A 20,905-nucleotide genomic window follows, 5' to 3' on the forward strand; every position below is an offset into this window, starting at 1 on the left:
CAGACTCCGCTAACCCAGAAATAGTGCTTCAGGTTAAGAACTTTGCTTCAGGATGAGAACAGAAATTGTGCTCCGGCGGCACGGCAGCAGCAGGAGGCCCCATTAGCTAAAGTGGTGCTTCAGGTTAAGAACGGACCTCCAGAACGAATTAAGTACTTAACCCGAGGTACCACTGTATTTGAAACTAGGTTCTCATTGGTTTGTTGTCTATATAGCAGAGCAGAACAGAACCCATGCTGTTAATTTCAGCTTGTATTAATTAAAGCCAGAATTGCCTAGCTTTAATCTGCAATAGGTCCAGGTGTTTCTCTAAAGTTAGCTTTGTCTCTGTTTCTCAAACTCTGGTGCAGGGGGGGGGAAATCTGTCTTCAAAATGCCATCATTGCACTGTGGGACAGGGAAACAGACAGACAGGCATATAAAGAGCCTCTCTAGCAATGCTACTCCATTCCGTAGCTGTGGTCAGATGGACCTTATACCTGTGTGCTGTGCAGTGCTGCTTCAAAAATCACAAAGTGCCACAAAAGCACAAGGTACCAAAAAAGAAAAAAGAGCAAGGTCAGTGGTTCTATAAATATTTTGATTAAGACATTTTTGGAATGATTGTGAATTGTTGCACTTCAGGGACCTAAAAGAACACGGACCTCTTTGTGAAAAGAATGTTACCGATAAGCTGATCTGCTCCTTATCAAGTTGGCTGTTAGAGCCGTGTTGTCAACCAGACATTTTAACATTGCTCAAGCATGATGTCCAATAGTATTTATACCTTACCAAGAATGACTGAAGTTAAACACTGCCTCTTCTCAAAACTGACCATTATATTCTAACGCCCACAAACAAAGTTTCCATGTTTTAAAATGTCTGAACCATGAAATAAGGTTTGATGTCAGGATTAGACTTGAAAGCTCTCATAATCATGTTACTTTTCTACTTTAAGAGAAAGATACGTAATGAATATGTTTTATATACCTTTTAAATATTTCTCTCTCCATTCCTCCTCCTCCGCTTACATTCATTTTGGGCAAGCTAATGATTAATAGTGAGATCCATCCAAGTTGATACTATTTTCACAGTGCTTTTGAACTTTGGTATGAAGCGTTGGTTAATATTTTCCAAAAATGCTACCTTGGAAGTCTGAATAAAACTTGTTCTCACTGCTAGGGAAAACTATGGTGGGCCAGTCTTTTAAGTTGTAAATAATTAAAGTGCCCTCAAATTCACTCACAAATGGCTGAAAGAGGGTTGTGGAAGTAACCCAGAAAGACACCTGCTATTTCATTAGGAAATCCAGGTTCACAAGCCAATGAAAGTGTGGAGACAGTGAAATACACTCCATAATGTGTTATGTGTTAATGCACTCTTTTCTCTGGTTTTCCTGGCTCATGAGTTTGAAGAAAATAGAAAAAAGTAAGCATGATGCTCTATTATTATTATTATTAGTAGTAGTAGTAGTAGTAGTAGTAGTAGTAGTATACCCCACCCATCTGGCTGGGTTTCCCCAGCCACTATGGGTGGCTCCCAAAAGAACACTAAAAACAGAATAAAACATCAAACATTAAAAGCTTCCATAAACAGGGCTGCCTTCAGATGTCTTCTAAAAGTCAGATAGCTGTTTACATGCTTGATATCTGGTGGGAGGGCTTTCCACAGGGCGGGCACCACTACCAAGAAGGCCCTCTGCCTGGTTCCCTGTAACCTCACTTCTCGCAGTGAGGGAACTGCCAGAAGGCCCTCGGAGCTGGACCTCTGTGTCCAGGCTGAACGATGGGGTTGGAGACGTTGCTTCAGCTTTGCTCTTTGTTGATTCTCCACATCTCCCTCTGAATTTACATGAGTGAAATAGGAAGATAGGCGAGAATACAACTATGAACTATGTTACAGGTTTTTTTGCCAGAAGGAAATAATCCACTAAGCTCCTGATTGCTATACCCTCTCCAGAATTCCTTTATTTAGTAAAACATCAGACTGAATCAAAGTACCAAACACTGTTGGATTCAACTTATGCTAACAAGCCAGCCCAGCCTGGCATAACTAGCTGGGTGTGACTCATAAGAGGGACAAACTCAGGGCCGACTTTACCCGGGGTTGCAAGGGGTGTGGGACATATGCTAACGACAGCCCTGGACACACTCATAGGAATGTGGCTCATAGGGGGCCGAGCTCCTTCACTGAAAATTTCAAAGGGAGGGTCCATCCTCCACAGCCCCACAGAGATAGCGCCCCTGTATGGAGCCTACATACTGGGAGCATGTCTGTGAGCAGGCTTGAAAATGCAATTTGTTTTCAGTGGGGTTTACCTCTGGGCGTCCAATATTTATCCTGAATGCTGAACAGTGTGGCATTAAAGAAATCTGGTGGTGAATAAAACATATAAAGGTACCGGTATTTGTGTGTCTTCAGAAGTAAATAACACTTTCCTTATTCTTTGTGGATCTGTCTTTTTACATCATGGTCCCAAGGTTACAACCTTTCCACCGCAACAAAAGCCTGCCAATATCCATCCTACCCAGGCCTTTAGGAAACTTGGATGGATTTGCTAAGATGTTGGGCTTTCTCCTTTGCGGTATTTAGTTGTTTAAATTATTTTACGTATGATTGTATTGATTAAATTGCTCTTAGCTGTGCGGGCATTATTGAGCAAAACACCACAACCAAACTGGTATATAAATATTTGAGAAAGAATAGCATGCTTAATAAATTGTTGCACAGACTTCAGTTGACACATGGGCCCAATCCTTTGGGAAGCTATGTTGCGAAAGCCCTGGCATTGAAATACTTAGGAACCACTCAAGAGTACTGTCTATTACTGAAGCAAGCTAGGCAGGCCTAACCCTGTCAGCTTGAATGAAGGTCCCCTTGGAGGCCATATTTAAGCCACTGTGAAATCACTGGAGGGAAATTCAGGGTACCTCTTAAATAACAAGCTCTTACCATTCATTTAACTGGAACTTGCACAGCAAAGCTTCCCGGAGAGCTTTACCCATGATCCTTCTTCACAGGACTTTTCAAAAGTATAATGTCTGTGAGCTAGAAATAACGTATTACATACAATAGTTCTCACTTTCACAGAGGACATTGGGGAAACTTAAGAGTGGGTCATCTTTCCTGAGCGACCCATATCTTCTTGGGCATATTATATATGCCAGACTCTAGGAATTAACAAAGCTATCAAATATTTCTGTGCCTGGCACTGATTTTCATTGCTGAAACAACATATGAAATTCTGTAGCAATGCACAGCTGTGGCACTGCAGCAAATGAACTGAATATGCTATACAGTGGTACCTAGGTCTACGAACAGTCCTGTTAACCAACTATTCAGTGAACAAATTCTGCAAAACCGGAAGTAGGTGTTCTGGTTAGCGAACTTTGCCCCGGAAAACGAACAGAAGCCGAATGGTAGAAGGGCACTGGTGGCGGGAGGCCTCAGTAGGGAAAGCGTGCCTCAGTTTAAAAAATCTTTGGTTTAATAATGGATTTCTGGAACGAATGAAGTTCGTAAACCGAGGTATCACTGTATTTGAAATGCAAATATGGACAGAATCTTAAATAGGTGAAGACAGCTCATCTACCTGTTTTAACCCTAATCTGGACAATGGGGTCCAGTTTTTGTGTGTGTGTTTTAAGGGGGGGAAATCTTTATGCCTCTCTTTCCCCTTTTTAAAAGCTCTCTACCTCGCACAAATCATTAAATCAGTGACATACTGGCTTGACAGATTTTCCTTATGCCAAAGGAACCTTGGGATTTGTGCACCGTACATACTAATACACTTGCATGGAGCAGATTAAGAGATCTCTTACAGCTTTATTAGCATTTGTACTAAACTATTATCTTTTGTGGGGAAACAATGACAGCTTAATTAGCATAGATAGAACTGGCAGATGTAGTAAGGGACTGGATTTTAATGCGAACTTACCTTTCCAAAACATGGTGCCAAATTTGCACTTCTCCAGATTTTGAAATGCAGTTCTCCCCACCCCCACCCCTGCTGCCCAAGTAATGTGTACCAAAATAGCCGTGTACAGTAGGGGAACATATGCATAAAAATGCTTGTGTTGGTGAAAATAACGTTAAAACGCATTATATTGAGGGGAAATACATTTGCAAAGTTGCGTATATTAGGCAATATTGCATACAGAAATACGTTAACTTAAAATGCACGTGAATTTTCATGAGGGCTTTTTTAATTTAAAAAAATCAGACCAATGGAAAAGCGTGGAGAACTGATCTCTGTGAAATATGAAAAACGGAGAGAAACAAAAAATGACAGATTTGCCCACCCCTATTTGTAGCATAGATGTACTTTGCCCCTCTTCTTCCTTCTCCCCTACAATGCCTTTCCCCTTTTTCATTTTTTAAGGGAAATGTTGTAGTGCCATTGTTGCAATCCAGTTTAAGGGCTCATCCACACTTACCTTTTTGCCCCAAGCTTTCTAGGCACAGGTCTGTATTTTAAAGCTATATACATGCTCCACCACCCCCAAAAGCACTTTCCTCATGAAAACTTGCTCTTTAACATTGAATTGGAACAAATGGCAATTTGGGGTTTCTGCAAATTGCTGTTAGCTCCAATTCAGCAGTAAATAGTGGGTTTTCATGGGGAAAGTGCTGGGGAAAAGGGGGGAAAAAAACCTGCATAGAGCTTTAAACTGCAGACCTGTGCTTAGAAACACAGCACAAAAGGAAGTCTGGCTGAGCCCTAATTCAGACCGCTTTAGACTCACCCACTGAAAACCAATGGCTTATGGTTATATTATACAGAGGCTCATGACCCACTGGTTAGGCTGGCAATACAATCACCTTATATGGCCAAACTATTTCTCCTCAAATAACTAAATGTGCCAGGAACTCTATTACCAGTTGACACACAGAGAACAGGGCTTCCTCTGTAAAGCCGCACACATGCAAAGGAGGCATACTGGAGAAAGGTGCCATTATATGAAGGGGAGTAAATTTCCCTCTCGTGCATATTACCATAGTTTTCATGTAGAGATGTGTTTATTTTAGGTACTACCATATCAAAACAGTGATTCGCGTCAAAACGTACCACCTCAGAGAGATGGCTAGTTTCCTTTGAAATTACACAACACCTCAAAGGGCTTCAATATGTAACTAAAACCACGAGCCATATTTAGAATAGGAGAAACAAGCTATAAGGATGCATATTATCATTAAAGGAGTTCCAGTGATGTGTAGTTCATTGTCACTTTCTGACATTTGATTCCTTTCTCTGACTTGTATATAACTAATGACTTGTCATTTCTGTCACACTCAAAATTCTAGTAAAATGTGGAGGGGGGAGAGATTCTTATCCAGTTAGTAACCTTAGTTTATCCTACAGGTACATACACAACACTAAATTCTTAATTCACAATTTTCACCTTTTGCTATCAAATTACACAAGAACTTGATCACAGCGTCAGAAAAAAACTCATAAAAATACCTTCTAGAACAGAGGTTCCCAAACTGTGGTCCATGAGCTTCAGGCTGGTAGGCAACGACCTAAGCCTGGGCTTTAAGAAATATATTGTTTCAGTCACGTTTAGTGAAGCAATCAGCATTTCCCTTGTCTCTTTCATCATCTTTTACCCAGCCTTAGCTGCAGTAGCCACAGAAGGCAGGTAGCTGGCATACACATCAGGATTTATGTCTATTCCCGCACTTTCTCTCATTTGGTGTTGGTTGTTTGTGTGCCAAGGGCCCTGATTTGAAAGTGGCTGGTCTCTAGGCTCTTTTTGCCTCTGCAGGTCAGAACAGACACAGTACAGAGTATCTGCTAGATGAGGTCCTAGCCTCATAGCCTGATGTTCCAAGGAGGACCAAGGTTCCTGACACTATGTGTAAACAAGATTTTCCTTCAGTGGAGAATCAGGACTCACCAACAGCTCTTTCCCAGCTCTTTCTCCTCTCTGAACATTCTGTTTTATGTTGAATGCTTTTCCCTAGCCCAACTGAATTTGTCCCAACTATTTATGCATATAAATCCACAGATTAAAAATTTTTTAAATGCCCAAGGTGAGTTCACTTGCCATGATAACAAGTCCATCCCTTCGTATTTGTTCATGGGTCTCTTTGAAAAGCTATCCTAGAAATCTTAAAATGGAACACTAACCTAGTACTCAACTCTCACTGGCAAGGTATGCATGGAATATAATAAAACATGAGACACTTGGTTAGGATTATTGACTTCACTGCAGCGATGACAAGACAGATCAGCTCCCCTAGTAAATCCCTAGTTTGTAAACAAGATTCACAACCAGTGAAGGATCCCTTTCCTCTAAAATCATTTTGACATGTTAGCTTTTGCAATCTGCTTTTTAAAAAAATTAAAATGTGTGTTTATGTTAAGTAGTTTGAGGTATTATGCATGATGGGCATTATAAAAAAAGACTAATTTCCCACAGTGTCAATCTATAGCCATCATTTTACACCTTGTGTTTTACTAATTGCAACTCTATGTTGTGTATGTGATTACGTGTTCAAAACTAAATATTGATCCGCCATTAGCCCTCTTAAATTGAGAATAACAGCATAAATCCAAGATTCATATTCAAAATCTAGAAGCTCCATTCACAATACATTTTCTGGATTTTTTTGTAAAATTGCATTAGAAAGAATGGCCAGGAAGTAGAATTGCAGAGAATAGTTCAACAGTGGTCATGTGATACTAAGAGCCAGTATAGTTTCACCAGGCTCCATAAAACTACTGAGTCTGTCCTGAACAACACTGTCTGCCACCCAGGCTAGCAGCAAAGCTGCTGTGCACTTGCCTTCTCAGTACAGTTCTCCAAAATGGGAGCCATTTTGTATGTGTCAGGTAAAGCATCATTAAGTTGTCTTAAATGACTACGATTTATTCTTTTAGAATCAGGCAGGACCTTAATGTAGCAGAGGAAAGACTTATGCCAGGCTTCCTCAAACTTGGCCCTCCAGATGTTTTGAGACTACAATTCCCATCATCCCTGACCACTGGTCCTGCTAGCTAGGGATCATGCGAGTTGTAGGCCAAAAAATATGGAGGGCCAAGTCTGAGGAAGCCTGACTTATGCCAAGGAGGCATAAGATTGTACAGGGGTACCTCGGGTTAAGTACTTAATTCGTTCTGGAGGTCCGTACTTATCCTGAAACTGTTCTTAACTTGAAGCACCACTTTAGCTAATGGGGCCTCCTGCTGCTGCCACGCCGCAGGAGCATGATTTCTGTTCTCATCCTGAAGCAAAGTTCTTAACCTGAAGCACTATTTCTGGGTTAGCGGAGTCTGTAACCTGAAGCGTATGTAACCTGAAGTGTATGTAACCCGAGGTACCACTGTAATTCAGGCTCAGCTTTAGCCTCTGCTTTTGTGTGAGTGAGGTTAAGGACCACAACCCTTATAATTTAACTGATATCAGTGCTGTCCTCCCAATTGTCAACATCCTCATGGATGCATGAGTGAGAAGTCATCCACAGTACATTATTCTTGGCTCTGCTTATCTTCAAGACCTCCTCTTACAGTACTTCCCCCTACTTGCATTCTTAAAATGTTTGTGAAGATTCAGTCTGGTCTTTGCAGCAGGTGAACAGACACACAAGACTGAGACATGCCATCTCAAGTTGTTTGTGGCTGTTTGCACATTACCACATACATCTTTCTCTAGTTTCAGGTTAAGCAGCAGAGCCTTTTATCAGGGAAATGCCATGGAAACATGAGAGGAACTTAATTTTTAAAGCCATTGATTGATACTTGCTTGACAACCGTAAACCACTGTTACAAAGACGTTGAAAACACAATCTCTTTGAAATTGCTACAAAAACCTAGAATACAAATGTGCATTCATGAATGGCCCATTTGGAATTCAGATAAATAAATGAAAGTACAGTATGGGGAACCACCATAAACTGCATTATCTGAACCACCTTGTTTTGCATGGACCTGGTTTTTAGTTTGGATTAGGATGGCAAAAATTCTGTAACTCAGTGAATGTTGTTCAGGCATGGTCAAACACTAAGGGGCTGAGCCAGTTGCCTGCTGCATCCTCCCCACCCTTTTCTGCCAGTGGGAGGTCCCCCTCCCCTTTGGCAGCTCTCCCATGAACAGATTAGCTGTGCTTGCCACATAGCACACACCAGGAACCAACTGGATCAGCCTTTAACTTTCTTCCCAGTTTGGATATTCAATTACCCTCAAGAATAATTATAGCAATCCTATATCTAGAAGGGTAATTTTATTTCCTGTAATTGCTACTTCACTAGGAGGATTTGCTCTTCTGGCATTTGTTGTGTAGCGATGCCAGTTGCATGCAAGGGCAGATAGTCATATCAAAAAGCAATGCGATTTGCAGTGCTTCCATATATATATATATATATATATTCATTCATAGAAGCTGTTCTAATTTTTCTATTAATTTCACATGCCCCAATTTCCCCAGGGTAGGAGAATAATAGCATAAGAATGTGCTTTGAAAAGTGCACCCGCATGTAACCCTTCTGTGGGTATTGAAAGGTACTGCCAATTTTACTGAAGTGGAATTTGGACGCTTCTTGCATGGGGCAAATAGCAACTGGAAGCAATAACATGCAATCATGCACGATGTGAGGATAAAAGCATCTGTCTGGACTGGAGACAAGCTGTGTGGAATGTCTGCCACTCTTGTCCTCAAAGTGAGGAGTGATAGACATGATTGTCATTATGAGTAAAGCTCCAAGCAGAGAGACCGACAGCATTAGTTCATGGAACAAGCTAACATCCATGCCTCTCTGTTTAAATGTAGACTAGCAACTATGGCAAATGGTGATTTTAAACATAGCTGACTATAACTGAAGCCTGGATTGTGAACACCTGCCAGATCTTGAAACTCTGCAACTTGTGGGGTGAACATGCAGCAATAATGTTTGGGTTACCCAGGCCAAACCAATATAACATAGTCTCTGGGTGGGAATGTCACTGCCAATTCCTATGACTATTCAGGGCTAATATGGAGAAAAAGAGAGGTCGAAGAAATCACGTGGTTCCTTAGAAATTTCCTCAAGCTTTCTTATCTACCATTTTTTAGTTATGCAGAAACAGAAGTCTATGGTGGTTGCCATCCTCTTTACTTCATTTAATACATTCGCTCCTGCAAGAAAATACATGTCCATTATGGGTCTTAGCTTCCACAGAGTGGAAATAGTGCAAATAGAAGGTAATGAAATTATTTTGTCTTGCTTAGCCCTGGCTAACTTTGAGAAGGGTACATGTGTGAAATGCTGTGTACCAAATCAGGCCCAGAACATATTCAGGCATGAGGTTTACTAGGCAGCCTTTCTGTGTGTGGTTTGCTTTCCTTGTCTCTCTACAGCATGGTCTCCTTTTTATGACACTGTGGGTTTCTGAATAGGCCATCATGAGCAGAACCTACAATTCTGTGTACTGTAGCTCACAACCCAAATTGATAAGTTTGGCAAAGTGTGAAAAATTATAGTTACTGCGCATGGTAAATGCAGAGGTGATTCCAAAAAAATGGTGGAGGAAATAAAGCAGAAGTTAGAGTAATGCCCTGCCCTGCATATTTTGCAAACCACTCAGGATTTTGATAGAATAATGGCTAACAAGCTCCTCCAATGATGCAGAATCACAGCCTCCCTAAATAGGAAGACATCTGTATTGCTGCAATGTGTTTTATGTGGGGCTGCCTCTGAAGATGGTTCAGAAACCTCAGTAGGTGCAAAAGATGATAATGCCTTGTCTTGCCTCAGTAATGGGACTGGATGGGAGCCAATAAACTGAAGCTCAAGTTAGTGGGTGGTTCCCTAGACTAAGTGGATGGGAGGTTGCCTGCTCTTGATGGAGTTACACTCCCACTGAAGGAGTGTGCACACAGCTTCTGGATCCATTGCTATTCACTGAGGCTCAGGTGGCCTCGGTGGCATGGAGTGCCTTCCATCAGCTTCAGCTAGTGGCCCAACTGTGTCCCTTTTTGGACAGGGATAGCCTAACAAGATATTGAGTGTATGGTGGCTCCATAACTTTGTACAATTCTGTTTAAGGTTAGTACAAACCACTGAGAGGCGAATAGGGATTTACAGTACCATCTCTCTATTTGCTGTACACTTTACAGTCGAGGAGTTCCTAAACTAATTGCAGTGAAGTGGTATTTGTAAGTGATGCAAAGTAATTACATGTCAGTAATAAATTGTAGAAATTGCTATGTGCACATCTGCCAGCAGCTTTTGAGTCAGCAGCAAAATCAGCAAATTGGTACTAAAAAAGAGACCATACTGGTCAGTGCCCATGGGCCATGTTTCAGGAAAGAGAATTTGAGTCATAGTAGCTGGCAGTGTTCTCTGTCTGGAGCTCCTAAGGCTCTTAAAATCAGCTAGCCCCTCCCCTCCCAAAATACTTGATTATTTGCTGCTAATAATAATTATCCCACATTAGAAAATCAAGCAATTGGAGTAAGGCCCAAGAAAAGCAAAACACCAAGACTTGCATCCTAAGATATTGCTACATGCAACCCCAGTCTCTGAACAGCAAGAGACTCCGGGGGTTCCTGCACTTTCCCAGGGTTCACTTTCCTAGGAATAAGGGTCAATGGAGACCATGGTGTTCTTAGGATATATGGTTTTAACTACACATATACAAACTGAGCACAGGGTGAAGAAGCTCACACCCCAACAGATCTTGCTTCCCTATTAGGTTCCAGCCAAGCCCCAAGTCCCAAACAGAACAGAGAAGCTCATAACAACAACATGCATAGGAATCTGATGCATATTTACTCAGAAGTAAGCCCTATTGTGTTCAGTGAGACTTGCTCCCAAGTAACTGTACATATATCATTGACCTTAAGGAAGTTCATGGATGGAAAGAGTCCCTTCCCCAACAAAGACCCTGTGAAAATCTTTCTGGAGGGTTGGGAGACCTCCTGGACAATGTGGGGTGCTGCATGTTAACTTCCATGACCTTCTTCACTCCTTCAAGCCTGATTTGGGGGTTCCCACAGCAGTTTCTAAGCCTAGCTCCTCATTGTTCAGGAAGGCCCTCGACCCTCCAGAGGGGCTTTTCAGAGGAGCACAGGGATACAGGGGAGGCCAGTCCACCTATGCGGTCAGATGAAGAAACTGCCTCAGGTGACGGGATCCACTGTGGCAAGACACCCCAATGTTGATCTCCCCCCTGCCACACCTTGTTCCTGATAAAGATCTTCCCACATCTCTTCTTCCCTGAAAGGGAGGGGTGTGGCATTTTGTGGTCCGCCTTGGGTGCCAAAATGTGTTGGGCTGGCCCTGGCTTGTTGGCTGGTTATTGTAATTCTGCAAGGGGTAAACTGCAGCACCCACAATTACTTGAGGCAAAGAATGTGCTTTATAGGTATTGTGTGTACACAGCCTTAGTCATAGGAGCCAACTCCTAGGGGCTGAGGTCCCTTCAAACACCCCCCCATAAAATATGTGAGGGGGCGCCCCCCCAGGTTGATGGGTATTACCATTCACATGCTGTGTGTGTGCTGCCCCATGTGATCCATTATGCAGGGTGGGGCTTTCCTGGTCACCCCAAAATTTTATTCAAGTTGACAACCCTGGCCTTAGCACAGGGGTATGGGAAGCCACCTCTTGGAACCCTTGTCATTTGGGCTATTTTGGTTGCAGTCCTGCATGCTTATTTGAGAATGCATCTCAGTGGACCTTCCAAGTATCCATACATTGGTCTGGACTGCTTGTATTGAGCAAAATCTACAAATGCTTGACATAGCTATAAAAATATGTCTACTCAGCACCTCTTTCTTTGCTGCCTACGGCAGCCACTTCTTAATAAAAATGCATTTTTATCAATATATGAGCACTGACACCTCCGTTTTACCAAAATGAAAAAAGAGAAGGAAAGCACTATGTTTCTACCATTTTTAAAATGAAAATGTTGTGGTGTCGTAATGTAGCATTGGTGCAACCATACAAAGTGAAAGTGTCCACAGCTCTTCAGACTGCTACAAGTCAGAAGGAACATCTAACTGGGAGATAAAGTACGTACAACTGCAGAATAAGGCACTATATGGCAGGATGTAAGCTCTGAGAAGAGATGTGCAATAGGCACTAGGCATGTCAATAAGTTTTATGCAAACTCACATAATATCCTTCAGTATCCCCACAGATCTCTCAGCTGTGCAGAACTCACCAAATATGTGAGAAATACTTATGTGAGCTAACAGAAATTCTAAAGGTTCCATTTCCATCTCTGCATCTCTGTCCCAAGATAAAAAAGCTTCATTTGTTGAATGCGTTGGAGACCAACCATTAAAGGCCTTTCTGGAAAAACAATGGTGGAACTCCGAAATAACAGTGCTAGTAACATTCTGTCTACATTCCACATTGAAGGCAACAAATGTTAAGATCTCTTGATTTACACTTTTAGGATGAATACTGGATACTATTTATTCCCGCCCCCTTGCCCCACCACCCCACATTTATGGAAGACCATTCAAAGAGTGGTCACAGCGAAGTTGCTCTGGAAAGAGTATTATTGTTGATAATATTTAGATAGGCATTTCAATCAATATTTAGATAGGCATTTCAGTCAGCAAGGGGATTCCAACAGACATAAAGAGGGCGCTTCAGAATAAGCAGACGATCGCCTTATAAACATTTTACAAGCCTCAGACCAATTTTCTACACTTGCCACTTCATACAATAATGAAAGAGAAAGAGGGAGGAGAGGAGGGAGGAAGAAGAGAAAGAGAAAGGGACGAGGAAGACAAAAAGAGAAAGAGAGAAAGCTAGTTTCAGAGTGTGTGTTAACACTGGCATTTATTATTTTATGCTGCCCATAGGATAGGGCTCTAACATTGCCCAACTCCACCTAGGTTTGGAGCAAACGACCCAAAATCTCCGTCGCGTCTAATTAATGGGAGATTGGCAATATCTGCGTGAACACCCACCCCCTTTCACGGTACTTATAAGACAAACAGCAATTAACCTCCTGTGTTGGGGGGGGGGGGGAGAGAGGATGAGATCCGCACATGATCAACCATGCTTGGTGGATAAGTCTGTTGGTTGTTGCCATGGCTACAGAAAGCTAGTGGAACCCAATGAGCTGTCTGCAGCAGTGCTGAAAGGACCAGCCATTTTGCGGGCGGGGGGGGGGAGGGGAGTAAAGAGAGTGTTAGCATATTATGCTGGGCTTTAGCGTGGAGTACACAAAGCGCGGGGGGGGGCCGCGTAATTTATTGCGAGGAAACTGAAGAAACGAGCCCATTATGGGTGTAATTAATAGAGCCGGGAATGCCTCCCAGCTGCCATTTTGACAAGCTGCCTATCGTCGCTGCTCTCCCCCCCCCCACCACCCCCAGCTGAGAAAAGGTGGAATGCAGCGTGATAAAGGGTACATATCTCAGTCTCGCGCGCGGGCAGGGGCTGCTTTTTGTGTGTGTGCGTGCGCGCGCGTGTGCGCGTCTTGTTGGGGTGGGGGCTGGGTGGGAAGCGAGGCTCTTCTGCAGTTATCTCCACAGCTCGCCGGCTGGGCTCTCAGAGCGCGAGCTGGTGACCCAAAAGAAGGGTGTTGCCCTCTCCTCACAACATTGATCCTGCACGCTGCCTGCCTGCCTGCCTGCTGCTGCTGCTGCTGCCGCTGCCGTCGCTTCATGCAAAACACACCCCTAGCTGAGAGCAAGCAAGCAGGTGTGCAGCTCAAGACGAGCTCTGTCTTGTGGTGTGTGTGTGTGTGTGTGTGTGTGTGTGTGTGTGTGTAAGTGTAAAAAAAAAAAAAAAAGCCCTTTCAGGTTTGTATGCACTTCCTATTAACAGATTGCTGTCTTGGGAGCATCTGGCTGTGGATTTAGTCGGGGAAGGAGGTTGCTGCGCCTGAGCTGCTGGCGAGAAAGGTAAGCTTTTGTTCGCCTGCTTCCAGTTTGTAGCCCTGAAGACCCTAGTGGTATATGTCTCTGTGTTATATTTCGCTTGCATTAAGTTGTTTCAAAAAAGAAAAAAAAAAGCCGTCCATGTTGATTTTACATTCAGTTGCCCGGGCAATTATTTACTTTGATGTGTAACGTGGAGAGAGAGCCTTTCTTTCAATAAAACAGATAATCGAACTGTCAGTCTTGGCGAGCAGTTGCTGTTGGGATCTGTGTTAACTCCCCCCTCTCACTTCGTTTCCACATTCAGAGATGATGATGTGCATTGGGGGGGGGGGTCTTCTTTTGTACCACCACTGTCCCAACTCTAGGAAATCATCAGTATGCCCCAGGACTTGGGGAGAGTTTTAAAAAGTATAACCATCTGAAGCCCTTGAAACCCCTCCATATTGCGGTGTTGACATTCTGCCCGGCGTGAATGTTGCTATATAACTAGATTGGAAGAGCACCGGCCACCCCTTGCCCTCTCCACCACGGCTCTTGTATTGCATTGCATTGTTGTAGTATGTAGGTCATAAGGGAAAAGAGGCGTTCGCACTCGTCTTGTGGGCTGCACGCCCCGTTGCTGTGTTTGATTAGTTTCTGATGGCTGTGCTGTTAAGAGGCGCGTAAGGTAGGAGAGAAACAGTTCACACCTCCTTTTCAAAGAGCTCCCACAGACCCACACTCAGGCACACACACGGAGCACAACACACCCATTGTGCGCCTGAGTTGGGGGCTGGCTTGATAGAAAGGAAGCCAGTTCTCCACATGGACCACAAATGCAGCTATACTGGGGTGGAGAGCAAAACTCCTTTGAAACACAACCTCGGTGGCAAGCTGCATGTTAAGAGCAATATCGGGGACAAAGGAAATGAAAGATACACACATGGAATGTCTATAGACCTTACTGAAGCAGAGTGGTTCTGGCATATGTCTAGGTGCTAAACGTATAGGCTTTTGGTTTCTTGAAATAACTCGTAAAACTGATCAATAAAACCGCAATCTGTTGACATAGCGTAAGGCAGATAATGTTTAAATTATGGTAAAGGAGAAAATTGTACTCACTCCAGGTTACTAGTAATAGGTGGCTGTTGTTTTGCCAGAATGCCATCATTTTTGGCTGTTTAGAACGTTGTTGAAAACCTGGAGTGCCTTTCATGTTTTTATAAAATTCCATGCTTTCTCAAAGCACTACTGGATAATCTTTAGAATATACTTAACATAATAGAATCGCTGCTAGATTAAACATTGCAGACGGCTGCGCCGAAGTCAATAGGTAAATTAGTAACAAAGGTAGTATTATGTGCTGGTGAAGCAATAAAGATGCCAAAGTCCAATACATTTTCAGATGTCTTTTCCGTATATATATATATATATATATATATATGAGCATTTATTAAATGCAATTGGGAAATGCTGTACTCAGGTGTGCACAGAATTACACATGCACATTTAGAGTCGCTTGTCTACCAAGTCCTTTGCAAAGCATCTTCTTTGTTTTGTGTTGTTTTTTAGTTTCATCTCCAAGCACTTAAGTTACTTGAACTGGACTGTTTTATATTTCTTGTCTTTTGTTACACTTCAAGATCTTTCAGATATAGGACCTGACTGCCCCCCCATCCCTTTCGCTATGATGTGTCATTCATTCATAGTATCACACAGATTCAATTTAACAGGTATTTATTGATTCTGCTCTGTGTCAAGTCCATTGTTAAACACTGAGTGCAGCTTCACACAATCCTTTTCTTTTTTTTTAAGGATGGCATTTTTAACAGGGACTAATGTAAGTATTCTGTGCAGATCATAATGAATGAAGTTTGTACACACAAGTTGCTCTGTGTGTGTACACAGTGTACACGTGCTGGGGTGTGTTGACATTTAATTTTGTCATAGAATTCCCTTGCAACTTGATAATGTATGGAGTGCCTTGCGTTAAAGAGTTTTCCCAAAGGATTCCAGAAATGGTATTTGAATGGAGCTGTGCTCATTGAAACATACCTTCAATTTAAACATGGATTTCTTCTTGCTTTTAATAGCACGTTGACCTCGGTCATAAGTAATACACTGGAGCCTTAAGAGCTGTCTGCACATTCAGAAAAATCTAGTCACATAATCCTGGAGGACCCTAACAACTCCAGAGACAAATGTGGTTTAATGAGGGAAAGATATGCCAGGAGAGATCGGGGAGAGACTCCCCTCTGCTAAATTCTCAAACATGTACAGGGGGTTCAAGAAGAGTAATGTCATTTCTTCACTTCGCACTGGATTTACAGACACTTGGAAGTAATGGAGAATATCATTCTTGCTCATTTTTTTTGAGTGCCTTCAAAAGCATGGCACAAAAGGAACCAAGTAGTTAATTGCATAGTGGGGAGAGCAGAACCGTGCCCAGAGGCTGCACCCACTCTGTCTGTGTTGCTTCATCTTATGAATTGGAAAGGGAGATGTCTGCAGAAGGTAGCTTGCTATATGTACCTAGGCTTCCCCTGCTCATAGTGTGGAATTAGGGTTCTGTGTTGTGGAGAGGAGCCTAGGCACAAACAGGCGACTTACCTTGTACAAACATTTCTTTTGCCCAACTCATAGATTTCAAGGGCTGGTGGGTGCGGCAGGCAGGCAGAGCTCCACTCATCCCTTCACACAATTGTTAATCTTGTGGCAGGAACACCCAAATAGGGCTCTAGCCGCTCAAAATAGAGCTCTAGCCTCTGTTCATCAAATAACTTGGGGCAGTGGCACAGGTGACCAAAAGCAATGTAGTTAGGCCCTTAGTCTAGCTCAGCTGTAGTATCCAAGCTGGACTGGAGTAAAATAGCCACAGGTTTATGGGGCACAAGCGCAACAAGGCAGAGCAGGGAGGCAGTGATTTCATTCCATTCCCTTGTTTGCTCTGTTTCATGTAGAAAAACAGATGGTGCTACCTGCTTTTCTGTGCCAGTGCATCAACCTTTAAATAAATATATGCCTCATCACATCTAGTTGTTTTCTTAAGGCAGTTGGATTGAAAGGCAGACTTGTTTTTGGGAGGCCAGATGTTGGCAAGCTGATCAAGACTTATTCTGGAGATGACAAAAAAATGGTGGTCAGTACACCTTATTGTTACTTTTATATTTTGTCTTCCTTCGAAGGAGCTCGAGGCAGTATGGAAGGTCCTTCACACATCTGGGGGAAATAGTTTCTCTGGGCACTCAGGAGTGTACTTCAGGAGTGGGGGAACCTGTGGTTCTCCAGATGTTGCCTGGTTGGTAGTCAGGAATGATAGGGGTTTCAGTCCTAATAGTATCTGGAGGGCCACATGTTCACCATCCCTATGGTACTTAGTTTTTGTGATTGTACCTAGAAATCTAAGTTGTGCTAGGGGCACTCTGCTCTTGGCTACTCTTTGTGTCAGCCTTCACCATAGCTCTGACAACTTTACAGTGGTACCTCAGGTTATGTACTTAATTCGTTCCAGAGGTTTGTTCTTAACCTGAAACTGTTCTTAACCTGAAGCACCACTTTAGCTAATGGGGCCTCCTGCTGCTGCTGCACCGCCAGAGCCCAATTTCTGTTCTTATCCTGAAGCAAAGTTCTTAACCTGAAGCACTATTTCTAGGTTAGCAGAGTCTGTAACCTGAAGCGTATGTAACCTGAAGCGTACGTAACCCAAGGTACCACTGTATTTATGACACTATAGGCAATCCACAGTTTTTTCCACAGGGGTTACTTTCTGGACCCCCATACATTTTGGTGGGGTCTGCGTAAAGTGTTTTGCCCACCCCCGTTCTGCCCCTTCCCTCCCTGCCCCCGTTCCACCCCCATTCTGCTATTTTAGTGATGTTTTGGGGTTACTTCCTGGTTTGGCGCTGGGCGTATGTGTGTGATCGCACATCCATCGGTCGTTGCTTGTATTTGTAGGCCACCCAATCACCAAGTTCTCTGGAAGCATTTCAAATAACAGTAAACACATTTTAATACAACCATAAAGCACTGAAACAAAAGATATTTAATGCAGTGTTAGCAAGATGATACAGGTGACCAGCTTATCACGCAGCTGCATGGACAGCTTGGTAAACTGCCTCTTGGTAAATAGTCATATGCATTAATTAATTCACTTGATGTTCCCTGTTGTCCAGCACTTGTTGTGGGAGGGCATTAAACTGACATTTAATGGAATTCCATTCATGTCCAGCTTTCGTACACCTGTAAGTTACAGAAAGGCAGAACCTACAGGAGCTGTTCTTTACTGACAAGTATATGGATCTTATAATCTATATTTGTTTGTCAATATGCACATTTTAATGGACAGTAATTTACAGGCATTTGTCTAAGGCCTATTTTTCACTGAGATTGTAAATCTGTCTGGACTGTAATCCATCAGAATGCAGGTGGGATCTTCACATGCACCTCCCTAACAACAGCAAAAAAAATTAAAAAGAGCCCACATGCAAAGACTGAGAAGGCTATGCTAGAACTCTACATCTCCCTGACATGCCAGTTCTCAAGGTGGAGGAAATTTATGTGCATTGGAGGAGCATTCAATCATGTTGAGCCCCCCTTCCACCCCTGCAATCTTGAAGTAGTAACACAGGTTTACCACCTGCAGTGAAAACTGGATGTGTGTCTCTAGCAGCTGAATATACAGAGCTCTGAAAGCAAAAATAAGACAAATGATCACGTGAAATATCCCAGCTTTGGCAGTATGGCGCTGTTTTGTAGCAAGTTCAAGTCACACAATGTGCAGGAAAGAAAGTATTTGGATCTCAGGATATGGTGTAAGATCCAGTGTTAGTCATACTAACATTGATCCATTGAAAGAAAGGGATTTGACTGATGTTCATTGATTTCACTCTTGAGTATGACCTGGTTGGGTATCACCTATGGTCTGGAGGCACATGAGGTCATCATCTGGTTGGTGACTGAATGAGTGGCTGCCTAGGAACCACTAGGTAAAGGTAAAGGTACCCCTGCCCGTACGGGCCAGTCTTGACAGACTCTGGGGTTGTGCGCCCATCTCACTTAAGAGGCCAGGGGCCAGCGCTGTCCGAAGACACTTCCGGGTCACGTGGCCAGCGTGACATCGCTGCTCTGGCGAGCCAGAGCCGCACACGGAAACGCCGTTTACCTTCCCGCTGGTAAGCGGTCCCTATTTATCTACTTGCACCCGGAGGTGCTTTCGAACTGCTAGGTTGGCAGGCGCTGGGACCGAGCAGCGGGAGCGCACCCCGCCGCAGGGATTCGAACCGCCGACCTTTCGATCGGCAAGTCCTAGGCGCTGAGGCTTTAACCCACAGCGCTGGAAAGACCATGCCAGCCTTTCCAATTGCTCTTTTGTGTGAGGATTGTAATACTTCATTCTGTCACTTGGTCTCCTGCTTTGCTAGGGTTTATGAACAAGACAAGCTGTGCTCTAAGTTAAGGCAGTAAATGGAATGAAATAAAAACATAAACATATTCCCGTTCAAAAAGTACACAGATTTAAAGCTAACATGTTTAGTGTTTTGCTACCAGGCCACAGAGAGAGAACACTGTCTCCATTTATGATTACAAATTTACTTTTGGCTTCTGTACTTAGAACCAAACTGCACATGACATTAAATGTGTGAAAGCATTTACTTTGCATGTTCTGTATTCACTAAATATTGGCTGCGTGGTGAGAAGAAAGAGCAGAAGTGGGGGACACTTGTCATTCCATCAGGTCTCAAATGCAAATGAAGAAGTTGGCTTATGTTATGTTGTGGTTTCTTTTCTGTCTCTGTTGACTTTCCTGCTCATCTAAGTGGCTTTGCCATTTGCGCAGACTCTCATACAACTGATTATGGGAATGCATACAATATGTCAAGGATGGGGAATCTGTCACCCACCACATACTGTTGGGGCATAATTCCTGCCATCTCTGTCCATTTGCCATACTGGCTGGGATTAATGAGAGTTGGGAGTCAATCAGCACCTGAAGGGTCACAGGTTCCCCATCCCTGTGATATGGGCATGCAAGATGTCCCACTCATTGCCATGCTCAAATTCTGACTCTGTTGACAGACAGATGTCAAAGCCATATCTTTGGATCATGTGGATCATACTAAGTCTGCCTGTATTTTTACAGTAATCACAAAAGTGTGTTGAGAAATCAAGTAAACAGCACTGGAAAATATATGTTTAAAAACTACTATATTATCTCTGTAAACATGAACATTTTAAATTTATGTTGGAGGCATTCCCATAATTCACTCGAGGGTATGATTCAGGGTTTTTGTCATCAACCAATGTCTCCTAATAGTGCAAAATCTTACTGTAATTATATATACTAATAGCAAACTCCTTTGAATGTGGATTCTTAGGTAGCCCAAATTGCGCATATTTCCAATCCACACATGAGATATCAGCAGGCTGGGGGGAATGGGGGAATTCCAAAGCTTGCAGAAATACAAATACATAAACAAAACAAAACCCAATATCTTGGAGGGGAGACAAAATATTTGATGGAGTACATTTTCCAGTATGTCCCAACATGGCCTTTGAGAACAGCGTGGGAGGCCTCTTGGTGGTGATGCCAATAAGCCTTACCTGTTTGGTGGTAACACCTGGAAGTCCCCTAATTATGGAACTCCATCCCATGGAAATATGATTGACAGTCGGTGAATCTGCCTTCTCGTAGAACTGCTACTGCTTATTGAATTGCTTGTGCCCTGACAGGTAATATGTCACATTCAACAAAGCTACAAATCAAGAAAACCCAAAACAAATATGTTTTTTCCTGTTCATGCTGAACTTCTTACTGTTGAATTTTTTCTTTCATTTGAAAAACAACTTGTTTCTGAACAGTGTTCTTATGTACACCTTTTTAACAAGAAAGAAGCACTGATTTGGGTGCAACTGTGGATTTGATGTTTTCAAGTCAAATGTTAGACGTTTCATCAGATAGGAAAAGAAATTCTATTTGAAAAAGCTGGAGCATATTCTTTTTATTTCAGTATTGCTTTGCTGAAAGATCTTCCCCAAGACTTTATGCAAAATTATGAACACACATTATTTTTGTGTGTGTACAGTTGTGGTTTACCTTTCAGGTTTAAAAGAAAAGCATT

At 42.8% G+C, this 20,905-nt stretch overlaps 2 protein-coding genes and 1 long non-coding RNA gene across 8 annotated transcripts in view; 1 reads left to right on the plus strand and 2 right to left on the minus strand.

Moving 5' to 3' along the window:
• The window catches only part of TLR3 (toll like receptor 3), a 113,715-nt gene extending 100,718 nt beyond the window's left edge, over nucleotides 1-12,997 (minus strand). Inside the window, exons 1-2 of the mRNA XM_083755576.1 lie at nucleotides 12,926-12,997; nucleotides 9,023-9,095 (exon numbers count right to left, since the gene is read on the minus strand). The gene's annotated coding sequence lies outside the window, so the exon portion shown is untranslated. The remainder of the gene's footprint in view (nucleotides 1-9,022; nucleotides 9,096-12,925) is intronic.
• SORBS2 (sorbin and SH3 domain containing 2) overlaps nucleotides 1-20,905 on the plus strand; it is a gene marked incomplete at its 3' end in the record, with an annotated part of 250,265 nt that overhangs the window by 51,731 nt on the left and 177,629 nt on the right. For 3 of the 6 annotated variants that reach the window (XM_083755275.1, XM_083755282.1, XM_083755277.1), the window contains exons 1-2: nucleotides 13,410-13,626; nucleotides 13,753-13,829. The exons of 1 other annotated variant lie outside the window; for it this stretch is intronic. Of the gene's footprint in view, nucleotides 1-13,351; nucleotides 13,627-13,752; nucleotides 13,830-20,905 lie in introns of those variants that run through there. 2 more of the 6 variants (XM_083755283.1, XM_083755280.1) reach the window with 2 other exon arrangements.
• On the minus strand, nucleotides 13,382-18,260 carry LOC310852614. Its single transcript, XR_014568321.1, has 2 exons — nucleotides 17,499-18,260; nucleotides 13,382-17,256 (listed from the first exon to the last, which is right to left on the minus strand). It is a non-coding gene; the product is annotated as an uncharacterized lncRNA (long non-coding RNA).

This window comes from Podarcis gaigeae, assembly GCF_964106915.1.
Source record: "Podarcis gaigeae genome assembly, chromosome: 9".
NCBI lineage: Eukaryota > Metazoa > Chordata > Lepidosauria > Squamata > Lacertidae > Podarcis > Podarcis gaigeae.